The 18,192-nt window shown below is 43.6% G+C and overlaps 1 protein-coding gene and 1 long non-coding RNA gene across 14 annotated transcripts in view; one reads left to right on the forward strand and one right to left on the reverse strand.

Annotated features, from left to right (window-relative positions):
- DPF3 (double PHD fingers 3) overlaps positions 1–18,192 on the forward strand; it is a 183,247-nt gene that overhangs the window by 52,178 nt on the left and 112,877 nt on the right. The window lies entirely within an intron of this gene.
- LOC137857491 (uncharacterized) lies at positions 312–16,561 on the reverse strand. Of its 2 annotated transcripts, XR_011097100.1 has the most exons (3): positions 13,784–16,561; positions 3,042–6,419; positions 312–1,581 (listed from the first exon to the last, which is right to left on the reverse strand). It is a non-coding gene; the product is annotated as an uncharacterized lncRNA (long non-coding RNA). The 2 variants fall into 2 exon arrangements; XR_011097099.1 differs by having other exon boundaries at positions 312–6,419.

An 18,192-nucleotide genomic window follows, 5' to 3' on the forward strand; every position in this document is an offset into this window, starting at 1 on the left:
AGCACTGCTGCTCTCCCTGCAGCAACCCATGGTGTTTCAAAGTGCTCTTTCAACCTGTGGCCGTGTTTGAATGGACAAGTTGTCTCCATTGGCCCTTCTACAGACTCTAGTGGTGGTTGGATTTGGAATTCAAAAAAAAAAAAAAAAAAACAACAAGAAATGGCTTGTAGAATTGGATAGTTTAGCTTAACATTACATTTTTCAAATCCATAATGAAGAAGGGACGTGTCAACAAGATGCAGCAAGGTCCATTGTGCATATACTTTTATTTATTTGACATAGGCCTTTTCTTGAAACTGAGATCTAGTTAAAATTAGTATTTGGTAACTCAAATTCAAAGAATGACCAGGCTGGTATTTTGTGCAGTGCCATCAAGCTTTTCAAAAATGAAGTTCTTTGTGACATTTTACTTTTTCTGTTCCTTTCACATGACTTACATTAAGCTGAATCAGACTTTGGTCTGTGCAGGCTGGCGCGCTTCCTGAAACAGATGAGAAAGATCTATATTTTAACTGGATACTTACAGAAAGACGTTCAGGGGACAGAAGTAATGAGCAGATCTTTCTGCAGGTTTATAACTTCTTCAAGTTTCTTTGGACTATCTGGAGATGCTAACAGTCCTAACACAGTACAGCCATTTAAAATTGCAAACAAAAGTGTTTGGCTGTCGGATGCCTGATAGTGAAGAATGCTCAAACTCCCATGTGGCAGCTGGGACTCAGCACCAGATACATAACTGTTATCATCACTTATTTGCTATTTGTATTTAAATAGCATCCAGAGTAACTAATTTATGGATGAGCACTCAGTGTTCATCTAGCTTGCTCAGCATTAAGGGACAAATCTTGCATATTTTACTCATGTGACTAATCGCATTAACTTTTCAGGTGAGCAAGACTAGGATTTTTGGGGTGCCTTGCTCTCATTGGCAATCCTGGAACTACTCAAGTAAGCAAGGCTAATAACATTTGGCTCTGTGTGTAGAGAGTTGTTCTTTCCATTAAACAAAATGTGACCTCTGTAGGTTCTCCTTTTCTGGTGTAAACACCACGTCTACACCGACTGGGGAACCTCTGTACCAGTGCTGCTGATTCCAAATAAAGTCACGGTGACAGCACCCTTAGTGGGAACTTACTCTGCCAAATTCATAATGCAGCAATACGAGAAAATTAGCTCATTGGATCAGATCCTCACGCTGTTGTAAATCTTGGTCACCTTATGGACCTTGCTGGAAGTGTGCCAGCGTACACCAGGAAATAAGTGGAATCATTCTCCTTCTGTATTCCTGATCACCACCATGTACATTTTCATGTAGTATTTATGTGCACCTGGTGTTCCTTCTTAGAGGAAATCCTTTGCTGCCTGTTTTTCTTCTCAGTGGCGCTGCTGACCTGCGGTGAGCAGCTCTGCCTGGCAGAGATGCGGCGTGTTACCGCGTCTTGGTGTGCGCTGCCCATCCCTTCCCCTTCCCCCTCCTTCTCCGCCGTGTGGAGCAGATGGTGCTAATTCCCATGGAGACTCTTGATGCAGCTGAGGTCTCTTCCCTGATGCCTCTACTGTGTCATGGAAACTCCCTGTGGTCTTTTTGGAGAAGAGAACACACAGCTGATTATTATCTTTTGTTTATGACTTTTAAGATCCTATTAGGATTATATTTCTTTTTGCTGTTCTCTTCCACCTTCCAACCTGTCCCGAAGATCTTTGGTCTGAAATCCCATCTCACTTGGGGAAAATTACTTTTCATTACTGTTAGTTACATTATTTTGCATTCCTACAGACACCTATCCACAACATATTTACCTTTGTAAACAATTGTGGTTTTATTTACTTTTTATTTTTTTTTTAGCAGAAATGCTGGCCCTTCACGTGTAACAAGGGTCACTATTATTTTCTGTTTTAACTTAGAGGCTGAAGCACCACTATTTGCCATTTCTAATCAGCCCCTTCTTTAGTGCCAGTTTTCTTAGCCTTCAGGCCTCCCACTCTCTTGTATTATACATATACAACAGGATGTTTGCTAAAAATCATCTTCCTCTCCAACAGGCTCCCGATGTGTGCTGCCCACACCTTTCCCTGTGCTGGCATTCAGTCTCCTTTTCTGATTCAAGCACCACGTCTTTGTCTATAACACACTCAGTTTCTTTCTCCAGACCCTTCTGATTCTGTCTTACCATATTGTATGCTCTTTATAATTTGGTGGTTTTATATTGGTGAAACATGGAATAGAATTTCACCTTGTGTATCTGATTGCCTTTGCTTTATTAATTGTGCCAGCTTCTCTCCTAATTCAGCTTGCTGCATTGCTCCAGCATTCTCCTGCCATAAATGTCTCTGTGCGTTTTCCCGTATCATATAATGATGTTTCCCCTGACCCTGTGCATTGTACTCAACTTTCTTCCAAACCACTCACAAAATCCACTCCTTTTAGGCTGGCCTTCCTTTGCTGTTCTCCACCCTTGTCTTTTATGCCAGATATGAAGCCAAATCCTGACGCTACTGAAGTCATTTGAAATGTTGCCATTTGCCTCACTGAGATGAAGACTGCGTTCACTGTCTACGGATTTAAATGCTATGAATGAGGGGGAAGTGGGGAATGAAGGGACACAAGAAGAGGAGTCATTAAGCTCATTACACCCTCTGAACACATCCTGTGAGCTCTCACTATTGTGGTATGTGTCCTCCTGTGCCACTGTTTTTGTCACCCTCGCTGTGCTATGCTTAATGGAGATTGTAAATTCCTCACAGCAGACTCCTCCTGTTTCATTTCTCCTTAGTGTGGTATGCCCACCTATGGCATTGTGCATATGTAGTTATTCAAGGAGCAGGTATAGTCTTCTGACAATTTTACCCAGTTTAAACAATAAAAACAAAATAATAACAAAAAACAAACAAACAACTATCTTTTCACAGTACCAAACAGGAAACCTCTGAGCAGTGGTCAGACCGGCAGTGGAAAGTCCAGCTTCACTGGGTGACGGGGTGTGCAATGACCACAGTAAGGGGCAGGACAGAAGCCTGTGGAGGAACATTTTATTCGTCACCTTTGTATCTTTGCCAGGCTGAGGGGTATAAATCCTTAAAATCCCTGGAATGGTCAGATGTAGTCTTCTTGTGAAAATACACACAAATACACACACAGAGGTGACCTCTGTAGGGTCTTCAGCAAGTGCACACCTTGGCTCCCTGTTATGAGAGAAGAGAAGCTGTCATTGCATGTGTTTTTTCTTCCAGTCTCCTATCTCCTGTCAGCCTCTCAGGTGAACCCTTAAAGGCCTAGGCTGTCCCGGTGACATAATGTTTCAGAGTAGCTGCTGTTTTGTGGAGAGCATTGGGTTTGGTCCAGGCAGCCCTAATGATGTGTTGAGTGGTGGTTATGTCCGAAATGAAACAGGCAAGAAGCGCTGTGTACAGCTGGGGCTGGAACTGGCGGGGGGGAACACAGCAGGCTGGGTTTCGTGGGGAGCTGCATGACTCCATCTCTACCCCTCTGCTCATTAGTAAGTGGCCCACGGCCTTTGTAAGGCACAGAGCACTGCGTTCAAGTTGCATGAAGCTCTGATATTGCCTGATTACAGTGGTAAAATGGATTCAATTTTATTTTGTGGATATCACAAGCTAATTTAATTCTTACTGAAGTCACTGGCTAAACAAAGCCAACATTCCTGCCTTATATGCACGAGACTACTTTTTTTCCCTCTTTGCTTATGGTTCACTCTAAAACACCAAAGACATGAATCTCCTCTTGCTCCTGAATTTCACTGGCTTAATTCTTACAACTTGCACGGTCCTCGTAGTTTAGAGAGGTGATAAAAGCAAACCAGTCTCTTTCATGTCATGTGACAAACCAGTGGTGGCATAGTGCAGTGGGAGAGCTGCTCTGAGGATCAGCTAGCAGTGAAGGTCTGTCTGTCTTGCTGCATCTGTTTCTTTGATATTTGAATAGGACTTTTCTGAGCCAGTCTCTGCCACTCCTTAATTAGCCTGCCACTCCAGGGAGCAAAAAAACACACCCCACAACCAACCAACCAACCAAAAAAATAAAAAAGGACAGGAATCTGATCCATCTTTCCTAGATGACAGGGCACAGCACAAGGTTGGCCAAAGAAATATATACTTAAACAAAATGCTTCACATTTACACATTAACCCTTGCATTTCTTAAAGAATCTACTTTGCAAGTGACTGATTTCCCACCTTTTGCTAAGGCCAATGAAAGGACAGTCCAATCAATCCTCTATTCTGCAATTATTATTTCTATCCTGTCTTTTCTGTGCTAGAAATCCTCATCTATCCCATTCCCAAACAAGTCTCTTGGAGAAGAAATCCTCTGTTCGTCAATTCTTAGACCATTCTTAGCATCCTTTATTCTAAGAAGTGATGGTGGAAAGCAGTTCAAGGCAGGAAGCTCAGAACATCTCTCAGAAGCATAGAGAAGCCTATGAGAATCACGCTGAAGGGCGATTGCAGGCAGGGACATATGGCAGGAAGATGCTGCCGTACAATGTCTTCTAAGGATACTAGTGAAGGCATTGGATGGCTGATTGGGAAGCCAGGGATCTCCACGTGGTGGGTTTGTGTGAGCCTGAGAAACAGCTTCACTTGCTGTCAGTCCTTAGGACCTCCTCTGGAACAGAAGGCATCACAGGAGTGAGTAAAATGTTAAACCAGGCTGGGATGGACTGCTATGTGGGAGATTTAGTGGGAGTCAGTTACAGTCTCCAGGACAAGTCTGTGCCCAGGATAAGGGAATGACCACTGTGGGAATTTCAGCAAAGGCAAAATACAGGCTTGGTTTAATTCCTGTTGCTTTTGAACCATCAGTAGTCCATTCATTTAACTGCTATGAACAGGTGTCTTTCTTTTTCCAACTGCCAAGAATTCATGTTCTTGAGAGTACAGGGGTCTGTTACAGTGTTTTCACCTAATATTTTTGGTCAATACAACAAATACAGCAACTTTTATAGTCTGCAAAATAAGTGCTGAGGTTGTAACACGAAGCTTGATTTTCTTCCCGAGGTCAGCTGCCACTTTAATTTCTCTACAATCTTGTTTTTCCTGCAAGAAAAGATACCTACCAGTTACATTGTGTGAACTCGTTTTGTTTCTGCAACATGAGATTTTCTCCAAACGGTTTTTAACTACAGAATTCATCTTTGGCATGTCTCTGGATTCGCTGGAGTTACACCAGAAACAAATTTGTCTCTGGAAACCAAATAATGGATCAAAGATTTATAATTAGAATGTCTCATACCCTGTGGTCCTGTAAATGTTTTCCACATCAGAGGTAAGGTCTTCATTAGGATAAATGAGATAGCACACTTTACTGTAGGCTTATAGTAGCCACGGAGGCTTTTTTCTTTCTGAATTTAGTTCTTGTTGCTGTGTTTCCAGATATGTTGACTTAAATCTCCTTCCTGATGCCTGTCCAACATTGCTAGCAGCAATGCAACTGTCCCACAGGCTCTCCTGCCCATCTATGCCAATTCTAGTCCTTGACTGTGTGAGACAGCTTGATCCTTCTTATTCTTTCAGTTAGGAAGTAAAATGATAAGGAATTTAATGTAAATCAGTATATTACTCATCTAAAGCAAAATCAAGCCATATAGGAAGACACTGAGTTAAACACATACATGTTTTATTCAGCGTAGTTAGTCTGGAAATGGACAGCTTTCAATGAGTGACGTTGCTACTATAAGCCACTTGTGACTTCCCCTCTTCCAGAAATTGCTGTTGCCCCAACCTCCAAACAGAGCAGTTTGTGTCCCACTGCTTTCATTTCAGGGAAAATTAGCTAGTTTAGTTCTGACCACCAATTTGATCTATTTAAGCTATCTCAGCTTTTTTTGGTTGATGCAAATTAGGAACCTTCTTCGGTAAAACTTGGGAAGTAACCTCAGATATGGTGGTGCTGCAACCACTCCAGACGAAGCTAGATGAGCTGAGCTGAGAATTTCTGTGCATGGCAGAAATCCATACAATTTCCTTAGGTGATTTGCTCTTCAGGAAAGTTCTTGGCATGTATGACTCAGAAAAACTTGCTCACTGGGGTGTCGGTGCTCATGAGATTGACATCTGACCACTGTTGACTGAATTTAGGCTCCCATGCCACTATGTTAATATGCAAGTTTAATGAAATTCTCTCAAAGTGTTTCTGGTTCTTCTCCCCATACCCCTTTATTTCAAAATGTGGCAGATAAACAGAAATTTTGTTAGTCTTCACTACAGATCTGAATAATACAGAACTCCACAAGAGCGGTATTACTTACCAATAACTTTTTTTGTTGATGGATTTTCATCGTTATCTGTGAACCTCATAGAGAACGCGTAATGGTAAAGCTGTAGGCTGCCTTGCAGCAGTTGATGGTAATCTAGCATATAACTGAAGAAGTTTAACTCCACGTTTGCTCCTCACTTATCCCACTGGAATAAAGAACGAAAGTTACATTCAGAAGCAATTGTACAAACTCTGGTTAATGCACTCTACATCAGAAGAAGTCGCAGTAAGAATAGTACAAACAAATTCAGATTTAATAAGAAGCAACTTGAGCCTTTCCAGGATTGAAGCAACATGGATGACAAATTTCTGCAAAGTAAAGATTTCCTTCTCTGTCACTTCCGCATTCCAGCTTGCAAAAAGGAATAGGAAAGCCAAAATAGAGTGAAAGTGCTCTTGTGGAGTAGCGAGCCAGCTGGGAAGGCGGGCGTTTCTGTTGTTCTGGAGAAGAGCTGTGCGCAAGTGGAATCTTAGCTCAGTTGTGCCAAACCAGGCAGTTTGTGTCCGAACCTGAACTGAACAGATTTGCTAGGGAGATTCCAAGGTGGCAGGCTAGAGGATTGTAGGACGCTTCCCAAAGCAGTGCCTGAGTTCAGAAACTATTAGCCTGCTTTGTGTGCCTGCCTCAAATGCAGATGTTTGAGGGGAAGCTGTTCATGTTAGCTTACAGAGCTGTCTACAGACTAAAATTTAGTTATGTGTTTCCTATATAGGGCTTGTTAAAGCATGAGTATATGTACATTATGAAGTATTTATAAGGATGGTTACAACATGGAAACATGTTGTCTGTTTCTGGCTGCACAAGTGTTGGAGGAAGAAGATGGAAAAGTACTCTGAATAGGAGGAATTAAAGGGACTACCAGCATGAAACTTGAATTCAGTAGAAGACTGACATTACACTTGCCTTATACTTAAATTTATTTATTTATTTCTATTTTTCATACACATTTTTTTCTCATCTGTTCTCTATGAAAGGTGTGAAAAATGGGGAGGTCCAAAGATAAGCAAGGAATAATCAAATCTGCAGTGTAAGCAAACAGAGAAGCATTAGGTTTTTTCTTCCTGGTGTCTTCCTTAGAGTGACCTTCAGTAGATGTGTGTTAACAGGATGTTAAAAAACCTTCTGATAACAATGTGACTTTGAAGTCAGTCATGTTCCTTTTACTGAAAGCTTTGCTACAAGAGACCCCCAGCCTTTCCATCCCATGGTAAAAAGACCTGGTAGTGCTGTAAGGTTTTTCTTGTGGCTGAAACAGAAGGTGAGAGCTTTTCCCAGGAGAGCTCACAGCCTAGCACAAGTATTACAAAATCATCACACAACTCCTATTCTTTCTCCCCTCAGGAATAAGTTTCTCTGTTGTTTTCATGAGGTCAAATACACTGCAATTTTAGTGGAGTGTGAGATCTGCCCCTAGCGTGTATTTTACCCACATGATAGATTCTATAGGATCTCCAGCAATCGTCCTCCATCAGGATCTCTACATCAGAGCAGATTTGGGCACCCGCACACTGTTCCATTAACATCAAGTTTGGGCTTTAATTCAATAGTGACTCATTGAGGGCAGAGCATTGCTTCATGAACTACCAGCCAGGCGCTCTGTACTGCCTGGGGTTTCAAACTAAGTCACAGGAACACAGCCCTCCTTTGAAATATGCGTTCAAGTAGCGCACAATACAGCAGTGTAAGGATGACAAATATTGAAGACCTGTTACCATACTGATGAACAATCTTTTATAATTGTGGTGCATCCCGCGAGATTATGATGTATTTCTGGAGCCAACAGGGCTTTGGCAGTTAGGGTCATGTTCTGAGACCCTCCTCCTGCCAGTGTCATGCTTGAGATAGCACCAATGGTACTTGGTGGTTGTATCCGATGCAGTGTGAGCTGATCCAGAAGGAGCAAAGGTCTTGTCTGTTTGTTTTAATGTATCACAGAAGATTGTTGAGGCTACCAAGAGCATTGGAGAGGAATATTTATTTATTTATAGACATGCTGTTTACATATCATAGCTTGATGAAAGGCTGAACTCATTACACTTGGACTGAACATGTGACTCCGTAGTTATCTGCCTCCCGCTGGATGGCTGCAGGCCAAGGCAATATATGTACGCACTCTGAGCTGCACTTGTACAGCTGAAGCAGTTGTCTCTTTCAACTTGTCTTTGCCTCTCTGTTGAAAGTTAATGTCCCCTTGGTGTGCCAGCTATGCTTCTCCTTTTAGATCTCCCTTTAAAAATATTCAAGATTAGCATAAACAAAGAATTTAAACAGCAGGTCTCTTTGCTAGGGTTTATTGCAACTGGTAAAGGTGAGGGAATGCTTGCACAAGCCTCTTGACTAGTGGCAAAGTGGCTTCTGGCAGGGAGGCTGGGGATTAGGTGGGAAGTAGCAGACCCTCCATGTGCCATGGTGGCACTTGGGACATGTGACAAAGGCATTCCCCTTCATAGTTCTTTGTTTAAGTCCTGTTTTGCCTGAGTAGGCTCCACTGGCAGAAGCATTAATTGAACTGGAATGCACTGTTCATAACCTGTTCCTTCTGAATCACCATTATGGATGAGTGTAATGGGTTTCTGCAGTAGGCAAAGGGGCTGAGAAGTCAAAGGCGATGCATTTCTGCTTCTAAGCAGAATGAAGCTACATCGTGTCCTGCAATGGTGTATCTGGTGTGAATAACAGCACGAGAGTTATGCTCGCTGATGTTATGATCTTTTTGAAAGATGGGCCCTTTTTTGCTGATATGTTTTGTTGGCAAATGCATGGGAGTAACTGTGCTTCCTGTTGACAGGATGGCTTATGAGTTACACATAGACTATCCATTGGGAAAGAATTTCTGTGCTGTCTCTCAGGTGGTGCTCTCTCACTAAACACTGCTTTTTTTTTCTTGTTTGGAGGATTTTCTATTGGGACATCTTCATAATATTATGTGAACAGGGAACTACATTTGGACTTGTATCAAGGATAATCTCTTAATGGGAGACTTATCCATACTTTTTATTATCTTTGTGTGTGAAAGTAGAATCATAGAATCAGTCAGGCTGGAAAAGACCTCTAAGATCATCCAGTCCAACCTTTAAGTGAAGTCCACCAGTAAACCATGCTACTAAGTTCTAAATCTACACATTTCTTGAAGACCTCTAAGGATGGTGACTCAACCACTGCCCTGAGCAGCCTATTGCAGTGCTGAAGACCCTTTTCAGTAAAGAAATTTCTGCTAACATCCAACCTAAACCTCCCCTGGTTCAACCTGAGGCCATTTCTCCTCATCTTAACACTTGATGCTTGGGAAGAACCCAATCCCCACCTTGCTACAACCTCCTTTAAAGTAAATGTAAATAGAATCGTAGACTCATTCAGGTTGGAAAAGACTTCTCAGAAAGCACATTAACGACTTGATAGCATCCCAAGCACAGAAGCTGGACAGGGTGGATAGCAGGATGTATGGTTGGTAATGCAGGATGGGTGAAGATGGTGATAGAGTAACAGTGCTGCAGGAAGAATTGGAGGAAAGTTGCACGATGTGGCCTCATGGAAAGCCCAACGGAGCAGGCACAGCAATATGGAGTAGTCTGTTCCTGGTAAAACTGTCTGTTCCTCCTCAGTGTTCATACAATCACATTAATTTCCAGTGTGGATGGCAGTGACTTAGAAGGTGCTAACAGAGTAAAATGAGACTGAAATAACATTCGTGACTTCTGCGGGCAAGGGTGAACATTCATCAGATCTGTTGAAACAATAGACACAACTCTTATAACCTCCTGGTTTCTGCCTCTTTCAAAATATGAAAAAAATAACTAATAATAATTTCAGTGAAGAAAGTGTAAGACTGGCTGAGTGGTGGCATAGTTCCATAATGGATTTAGCCAGTGCTGCAGTCTTGTCCTCTGGCTGTCCCTGGCTACGTGTCCCAGCTGTGATCCTGCCTTTCCTTGTACCAGCCATATTCAGGCCAGAGAAACAGTCAGATTTAAAACATTTCTTTAGCATTATTGTGTTACATTTTGTGACTATGCAAGAGCTTTGCTGGCATGAGGGGGGAACAGTGTGAAGCTGGGACCTGTAGCAAGAGAAGGATAGAGGACATTTATTTTAAGGTCAGTGTTAGCTATTGCTGGCCTAAACTGATTGTGGGACTATGGCATGGAGTGGCCATGTAGTGGGCAGGGAAGGAGATAAAGCATGTCTGGTTGATTAAAATAGTGCAGGTGTTACAGCTAATGTAGCAGGTCCCGTGCTTGGAGAGGGTTTGTGTCCTCCACGTGCCTTTAGCTTCTGTATCAGCAGAAGTGCAGATAACTTCCTCAAGGGGCTCCTGGGGGGTTCAGTTCAGTGAAGTCCTCAGGAGGGGAGGTTCACAGAGATAGGCAGTGTTGGTAGATAGTAGCCAGGTGGCTGCGCTGACCTACAAAGCTTGCAGCGTTTGCCCTTGTCTGGGGCAGTACAAGTTTCTCTGGCTCAGTGCAAGCCTTCCTTCAGAAATGGGGGTCCCAGCTTTGTCACGTTGGGTTTGAGCTGTGTGTCCTGCCTGGCAGCCTTCAGTGATGGGAAGTAGGGTGAAAGCTGTACGCGTTCAGAGTGACAGTGCACGCGGGGAAAGAAGTGGCACTTTGTCCTTAGTGACGTCTGCTGTTCGCACGTGTCCCTGTGTACGTTGCGGAGTGCTCACTTCCAGTGAGACCCTAGCCATAAGGAGATTATATCAGGTAGTATTTGCACGTGCGCAGCAGGGGACAGGGTGCAGAGCAATTATCTAGCAGCCTCTCAGCTGGGAGGACAAGAGCAGGATGTTATGTGAAAGGTCTTTAATAGTGAAACTTGCTGCTTACATTAGTGCTCCTTGCTACTTCCTTTTGGAATATACCCCGTGCCGTCAATTCTCCACACCCTCCAGAGGGGGAAGATTAAGCCACAGTGACAGCAGGGAAAATTTGTTGAGGTGGTGTTTAATTTCTTATAAAATCGGGGCTACTGTAACATTAAGGGAAGTGCACAGGCGCCTAGAGAAGGGAGCCTACTTCTCATTTGCTTCCTCATAGCTCTGCTAAGCAGACATCTTTCTGATAACACTATGCAGTAATTTTGCTTAAATCTGTTTCTGGTCATGGTCTCTCTTTGCCCTCTTTAGATGCCCAAGAACTTGCCAGGTTAAGAACAAAAGCAGAAGCTTATGTTTTAAAAGAAGATTGATTCTTCAGTCTGCTTCCTTGTATTTCCAAAACTACTGATGAGTTATACATCTTAAGTCCTGTGTCATTTTACTATTTTAACATATTATTAGTTCAAAAACTGCTCTTAAACATGATGTTGATTGTCATAAACTATCTTCCTTATGGCAGATTACTTTTTGTCTCCTTACCAGGCATAAAACAGACACATTTTTACCTTTCCATGGTCAAGGAGACCATAACAATATCATAAGCATGAAATTGTTTTGCAAAATTGTCCAGCTCGCTGGTGTAACCTGAGTGTGATCTGGCTTTGTGTCTACCTCTCTTTTGTTCTGGAGGTGTTTCCAACTTGCAGTGCTATGCATGGGTGAGTGGAGGGGATGTCAAATAGCACAGTATTTGCTGTGCTTTTCATTTCTGTCATAACTCTATATCCTTAGTACTTTTTCTTTATTGTTCTGATTCTTATAAGAGTATCAACTTAAGTCATAGTTCTGGCTCGGAAGAACCTGTTACCACTATTTTGAAGTAGTTCCCAAGATGGCCTTAGTTGAGAAAAAACTTGTTTTAATATCTTCACCCTCAGGTTGTAAGCATGACGGCACTTGACATCGTTTACTCTAATGGCATTTTTGGAGTGCGATTTACATGGGTGAAGGAACAATAGATGAGAAGCAAACACAGAGAAGTTCTTGAAAGAGGAGCTGGGAGCAGAAAAGTGGGACATCCCACATGAGGTGTCTGCCTGGGGTGCTGCTGGGATCCCCGTGCCTTCCCCACCAAACCTGCCTGGGCCCCCACTTTAGTAGGAATGCTGAGAATTTGGTCAGCACTTTGGCCCTGAGGTTTTCCATACAACAAAGCCTGTGGCATTCCTGTGTCGACTTCCTCTCTGGTTCTCATCTGATTTTGTCAAAAAAAAAAAAAAAAGAAAAAAAAAAAGGGGATAGGGACAGAATAATTTCTGCTGGAAGAGTGGAAAGCCTGAGAATAAAACTACCAGGCAGTGCTTTGACCAAAGCCAGAACAGGGGCAGGAGGAAGGGAAGCTGCTACTTCTTCTAGGAAATCAGAACACATTCATCAAAAGGCAGTCCTGTGCATCCACCTGGCAGGAACACACAAGTTTATTTTCGTCCTGGGAAGCTGTTTTTGGATCTTTGAAATATAACCCCTGTTATGGCAAGTTTGAGGAGTTTGAAGAGCAGACTGCCGAGGAATTTGCTTTGTTACGTTTTGTCTCCTTCCTTCTGCTCCTCCCCGGGGAAGACATCTTTTCGAGCTCCTGCCCCCTCCCAAAATACCATAGTAACCCACCAGCTTTGCCAGAAAATGCTTAGCACATTAGCGGGTTTAAGTGTCATAGTTGTAATCACTCCGAAGGCCGCAGAGCCGCATAGATTTCATTCCAGTCTCCTTTCCAGCTGGTGGCTTTTTGACAACGCTCTGTGGGCAGGGTTACAAGCTCACGAAGCCCATGGTACAGATGAAATACGAGTTGCTGTGCTGCATGGGGAGGACAGTTGGATATGTGTGGATGTGGCAGAGGGAGGAGGGTTATGAGATCAGCTGGGTGTCTGTAGTGAGGGAAGTGTGAAATGGCAAGGGTAAGTTTTCCATTACACAGCGTTCAAATAAAAATGGTTGTTATTATTGAGGCTATCTCTTCTAGAGCACAAAAAGGGTCAGCACTGCCTTATCCAGCACTCTGTGTAAATAAGCAGTATTTATGCCCCGTTGTTTTGGCTGTCTTGGATAATTCCTGCCTCCTCTATTTTATTTCTGTAATTGCCTGTGTGCCAGATTCTGCTCTCAGCTTCAGGATCGTGACACCAGGAATGATTTCTCCCAAGTCAACGGTGATCTGCTGATTTTTTTAACCTGGTGCAACCGTAAGCAGGATTTGGTCACTGGCTGTATTAACACCTGTTAACAAGAACAGGGAGCCCCACGTGCTGCTGAACGGAGCCAGACAGCCGCTTATCTCTCCTGCAGATGTTCCTCGCTTTTTGTCTCCTCGGCGTGAGGAGGCATGATGGAGCACAGGAATGTGCCATATCCTTTCCATTCCCCTCCCTGCTGGTTTGGGGCAGCCAAAAATGAGAGGGGACTAGGGACTCATTAGCAAAGCGAGCGGGGGAATGTGTAATAATTGCCTTTTTTTCTTGAGCATGGGATCTGACTTTTTGGCTGGGGCTGCAGGCAGGGCTAGGAGTGGGGATATATGCAGAGAGAATGCGTGCCTCTGCTTTCTTTTCCCTAAGTTACTGCTTTGACAGCTTTTGGTGTGCAAAGACTGCTTTCAGAGCAGTGTCTGGATTGAGGCAGAGTCCCTCTCTTACCTTCCCTTGCAGGACCTCGCAGTGGGCTGGCTCAGCAGCTGCTGCACCATTGCAAAGGCAGAGAGCTGGTGGGCACGCAGGTGATGGGCAGTATTCTGCTCCTTCTGAGCCAGTGGCCCAGTCCCAAGCTGTTTCCAGCCTGTGATTTCCTCCCTCGAACAGGGCAAATTGGATTTTTGCCTCCACGCGAAGCAATTCCTTCCAGTTCCCGTTGCCTGGATTCCTCCCCTCTCTCACAAAGGCAAGATATTGCTGACCGCCTCCTGCGTGCAGCAGTGCCACGTATTTCCTGCTAAGATCTCGCTCGGATCTCGCTCCAGTCTGCAACAGAGGTTTCTGGGCCCACATGAACTTGGCAACTGTTTTGAGCTCCCTCACAGAGGTTAATGCTACCAACTGGGTGATCAGAGGTAGCCTGCTTTGTGTAAAGCGGGGGCTCCTGGGCTCCTTTGAACGCTAGATGAGGTCCAAATCCCATTAGGGAGCAGCGCTCCGAGTGCTGGCCAGCAATAGTCTGACACTACTGGGCCATAAATAACTTTAATAACTGTTCAAATTGGCATCTCCTATCTATGCAGCACAAACTTCTCATAGCTGGGAGGAAGTGTGGCTGCCTGCGATACAGGTGCGGGTGCTTTGCTAGGAACACTTGGGCTGGAGCCAGAAGTGACACGGCAAGAGCCCGCAGAGGCAGATCTTTGTTTTGCTAGGATTTATTTTAATCTTTGCTCATCATTTGGAGTCACGGTGTGCTGGGGCGCTTGGCCATGCTTTCTGGAGGGCATGAGGCTGGTTCTTGCCTACAGGAAGGAGCAGAATGAGCAAATGAAAAGGTGCTTAGTCTTTTTTCTCCCTGCCTCCTACCGGGCAGTCTGTGGATGAAGAGATACAGTTGCTTACACCAGGTTGTCATAGTTACCTACTCTTACAAAAAAAAAAAAATCAAGGAAGACCATTCAGATTTTGTAGAACTGGTAGGCTACTCCAGTCCTTTCCGTTACTTTGGGATGAGAGCGAAGTGTCTGAAGCAACGTAACGTGTCTTAAACAGAACAAGCGAAATCTCCAACTCTGAGTTTTCCTTCCAGCATTTCCCCACCATTGCATAATACTACAAATGCAAGCAGCATGTTTTAAGCAGGTGTAGAGTTGTGCCTCACTGCTTCCTGTGTTTCAGTGCCTGCTATCTGATTGGAATGAGGCTGCAGGTATCGAGTGCCTGTGCTCACTTGGGAACACTTGATTATGCATTCACTGAATCGCCAGCCCTTCGCTTTTCTTTGTCCAGCGCTGGAGTACATCTCCATCCTCCTTTCCTGTCTCACACGGCTTATGCACATGGTGCATGCACTGGGCTGAGCTCCTGCTTGCACCAAATCCACCGTGCTGTCAAAGGAGGGTGTTACAGTGCTGGAACCAATTGCAGCATAAAGCCAAGAAGTGCATGAAAAAGGGAATTGTGTTTAAATCATCAAATCAAGGATAAGGAACACCCAAATAAACGTGAAGAGAACATGAAATTTCCTTTGATGTTCTGTGCTAGGAAGGTTTCAATCTCATTTCAAAGTGCTCCTCCTCCACCCCCTTGCTTCTTATGGGATTGTATCCAATATTCCAATGTTCATGTAATGCCTTGACTTTGCTATCATTCTTCTCGGGATAATTATAGGTTAGCATAATGTACCTATTGTTCTGTTCCACAAAGCCGCACTGTCATACGGATGCAGGGGTGAGCAGGGGGAATCTTTGTGTGTTCTCCTGCATCCACACTGTGTCTTTAATTTGTGTTCTTCCTTCTCTTTCCTTTTTTATTTTTATTTTTTCAGTCCTTTAGTGAATGCTAAGCACTTCCCATACTGTTGGTCTCTTTTTCCAGGTACACCAGTACTCTGTTTTTGGGTTTTGGCTGAGTTCATATTACAGCAGGTTTGCCTTTTGGATGAAAATAACACGAATGCCAAGAAACAAGCAATTGGTATTTACAGAGAAAACAGATAAATCATTCTTCCCAAAACCTTATCAGTTGAGTCTCTTTTATTATCTTGCTTGGTTTTCCCTAGACTCAAAAAGAAGGAAAAAACCTATGCTGAGCCCAGTCTCCACTCTGGGCCCTGCTGCACAAGGCACTTCATAAACATGTACCAACATAGTCCCTGCCTCTGAACGCTCACACATTTCTCTACTACAGCATTCGTCTTTGCCCTCCAGGTGCAGGTGTGGGAGACTGCCGTTGAGTGTTTCTGGTGCTGGGGCTTTGCTGCTTTTTTATTATTTTGCTAGACAAGGTGCTAAGTATATCGCTGGGTGCTTGTAAAATCTTAAAATAAGGCTGAAGAGCTGGTTAAATCTCCATTGTTGCACACAGGAGATAAATGTTGGTGCATAACTGGTTGAGAAGCTGTGTAATCAGTTGCTCAGTTTCTATTGTTGCCACCTCCAAGATAAATAACACTCGGGGCTGGTGTTGTATTTTAGCCAATGAGGCTGTATAAGCAAATAGGTTCATCTTGATTAGCTGCTGTTTATTTTGCTGAAAACTACTTTTTGCCTTTGAGTCAAACAAGTGGTCTGGGGAGATGGTTCCTGACTAGCCCATCAAAGGAGAACCATAGCAAGGTGTTTTTTCTTTTCAGGACTTCACACAACTTCCTCCTCTTTGAATGTGGGTTTACCAGAATAATGAAATGGGAAATCTCCAAACGATAGCACTTTTAAAACCTTTTGTTGTAAAGGAGGGAATTACAGATTTTGCAAAAATCTGTATTAAAAAACCTCAGCTAGCATTGAGTGTGCCTCAAGTACATGCAACTTCCCTCCTGGAAAATAGGACAAAAGTGTTCTCCGAGGTCAGAGCTCTTTCTTCTCTTCTGCAGCATTTGGGCTTCCTCTTGATCCAGATGTACCAAGCCAAAACACGCAGTCTTCATTTGAATGTCTCTTCTGAAATACCTTCTACGAATCCTGGAAAGGAGACAACCTGGAAGGTTTATCCAGCACTGTCATTACTGGATTGTTCTGCCACAGAAAGCGACTTCTATTGTGAAGCCGTTAACGTCTGCAATGTCTTTGCCCACTTTTGTGCGCCTTTGTGGATTTGCAAATCTGAACAAATGTAATGTCCATCCGTCTGTGTGGAGTTGACAAAAAGGGACTTTGTGGATGAAAGTGGGCTTCTCACTCTACCCCTAGAATGTGATCTTTTTAAAACAAAAATTAATCTTTCAAAATGATAATTTGTAGAACCGTGTCTCCAAAACAAAAGAACCAGCACAGATGCACAAATTGGCAAGCTACAAACACTGAACAGCCAACCTCTTTCTCCCTGGTGTAATTCCATGGACTTCAAGGGAATTACACCAGTGGCAGTGAATTGCACCTAAAATGCCTTTGACTGAAATGTTTAGTGTCTGGCGTTCTAGTAATGTTGAATGAGATTTGATGCTTTAGAAACATATGACATCTTGTGTGTTTGTGCAGCGTGCTGAGGCACGTGCACATGTGTGAGCACACGCACGTGTGTATATGTGCACATGCACTGATTGCTGTCTGGGGATGTTCCCAGAGCTGAGACAGCCGTGCCAGGTGTATTTGCAAGCCAGGTCTGACTGTGCTGTGTGTTTTGGAGAAGAGCAGGGATGCTCCACGCAACTGCTGCTTGCCTTCTACTTGCCTATTGTATTTCTCCTTTGTATCCTGAAGTGGAAATCACAGGTTAATCCCAGTCAAATCCTGTAAATGATTGGCACTGTTGGACTGGACCCAAAAAAATTCCTCCCTCTGGCTTAAGCGTATTTACATACCACAGGTCATTACAAGTTGGCGCTTACCTTTGTATTCATTCCCACATGTTAAGTATGAATGATGATTCATTTTTCTTTTTTTTCCTCCTATTTCTTCTATTTTCTAGGTAACCTTTTTTTAAAAAATACAATAGCCAAAGGAGTGATCCCCATGGGCCCTGACATCTGCTGCAACCCTTCTTACTGATGCAAAGGACGCCTAGAGAAGGAGAGGGAACAGCCTGGCTGCAGTCTCTTGTTGTTCCTCTTTTATGGGCCCCCACCCCGCACCCTCCTGGGCCTGCAATCCACTAACTAGCTCCTCCTGACTCCAGCTGTCATTTTTGCTTTTTATCTACTGCTCTCTCAAAGAACCAAATGTCATCTCTTGTTGTTCCCTTAGCCAGGGTCAGAGACTCCTTTATGTGCCTTACTCTGATCAAGGATTTTTAACTGGGAACGAGAGCGGTAATCAACTGCATAGTTGGGGAAGGAGAGAGATTAAATCCGAGAATTGCCAGTGATTGCCCCACGTGAAGAACAGCGGCTAACAAAACACATGCTATCATTATGCTGTTATGATTATTCCCTTAGTGACAGTAAAATGCTATCTGTAGCAGAAAGGTAGGAC

The sequence above is a fragment of the Anas acuta genome, chromosome 5 (assembly GCF_963932015.1).
Source record: "Anas acuta chromosome 5, bAnaAcu1.1, whole genome shotgun sequence".
NCBI lineage: Eukaryota > Metazoa > Chordata > Aves > Anseriformes > Anatidae > Anas > Anas acuta.